Here is a 1,449-nt window from a genome sequence, read left to right as displayed (position 1 = left end):
AGGAAGTGCCATATCGTTTTCCAAAATGGTTGTGCCATTTTTCATTCCCACCAGCAGTGCATAAGAGTTCCGATCTCCCGGCAGCCTCTCCAACATTTATTATTTCCAGTTTTTTTGATTCATGCCAGTAATGCTGGGGTGAGATGGTATCTCATTGCGGTTTTTATTTGCATTTCTCTAATGGCTAGTGATGGTGAGCATTTCCTCATGTGTCTGTTGGCTGCCTGAATGTCTTCTTTTGTGACATGTCTGTTCATTTCCTTTGCCCATTTTTTAATTGGATTATTTGTCTTTTTGCTGTAGAGGTGTTTGATTTTCTTGTAGATTTTAGAAATTAGACCTTTGTCTGACTTGTAATGTCCAAAACTTTCTTTCAGTCTGTAGGTTCTCTTTTTACTCTCTTGGTGAAGTCTTTTGATGAGCATAAGTGTTTAATTTTTAGAAGATCCCAGTTATCTAGCTTCTCTTCTGGAGTTTGTGTGTTGTTGGTTATGGTTTGTATCCTGTTAATGCCGTGCATTAGGGCCTAGCGTTCATCCTATTTTTTCCTCTACAAACTTTATAGTTTTTGGCTAGAGGTGTTTGATCCATTTTGAACTAGTTTTTGTATTTGGTATGAGGTATGGGTCCTGTTTCATTTTTTTGCAGAGAGACATCCAGTTTTGCCAGCACCATTTTTTAAAAAGACTATCATTTCCCCATTTGATGGTCTTTGGGCACTTGTTGAAGATCAGGTGACTGTAGGTGGATGGATTTACATCTGGGTTCTCAATTCTGTTCCATTGGTCAATGTATCTGTTGTTGTACCAGTATCAGGCTATTCTGACTACTAAAGCTGTATAGCAGGTTCCGAGGTCAGGCAGTGTGAGTCCTTCTACTTTATTCTTCTTCTTCAATAGAGCTTTACTTATCCGAGGCTTCTTCCCTTTCCATATAGTTAATGACTAGTTTTTCCATCTCTTTAAAGAATGTTGTTGGTATTTGGATTGGGGTTGCATTGCATGTGTAAACTGCTTTCAGCAGAATTATCATTTTCACAATGTTGAGTCTACCTACCCATGAGCATGGGATGTTTTTCCATTTAGGTAGATCTCCCTTTGGTTTCTTGCAGTAGTGTTTTGTATTTTTCTTTGTATAGGTCTTTCACATCCCTAGTTAGATTTATTCCTAGGTATTTTTTTTTTAAGGGGCTATTATAAATGGTATTTGTTTTCCTGATTTCCTTTTCATCGTTCTCTTTATCGGTGTATAGGAATCCAACAGATTTCTGTATGTTTATCTTGTATCCTGCCACTCTGTCGAATCCTTCTATTAGTTCCAGTACTTTTCTTGTGGAGTCTTATTGGTTTTCTATGTATAGTATCATATCATCTGCAAACAGGGACAGTTTAACTTCTTCATTACCAATTTGGGTGCTCTTTATTTCTTTTTCTTGCCTTATTGCTCTAG

The 1,449-nt window shown here is 37.3% G+C and overlaps 1 protein-coding gene across 1 annotated transcript in view; it reads right to left on the bottom strand.

Moving 5' to 3' along the window:
- Positions 1–1,449, bottom strand: part of ZSWIM5 (zinc finger SWIM-type containing 5) — a 192,072-nt gene that overhangs the window by 55,679 nt on the left and 134,944 nt on the right. The gene's annotated exons all lie outside the window — the stretch shown is intronic.

The sequence above is a fragment of the Trichechus manatus genome, unplaced genomic scaffold, assembly GCF_000243295.1.
Source record: "Trichechus manatus latirostris isolate Lorelei unplaced genomic scaffold, TriManLat1.0 scaffold00015, whole genome shotgun sequence".
Lineage (NCBI taxonomy): Eukaryota > Metazoa > Chordata > Mammalia > Sirenia > Trichechidae > Trichechus > Trichechus manatus.
Note: the sequence above shows the minus strand (reverse complement) of the source record. Positions and strands in the feature narration are given on the sequence as shown.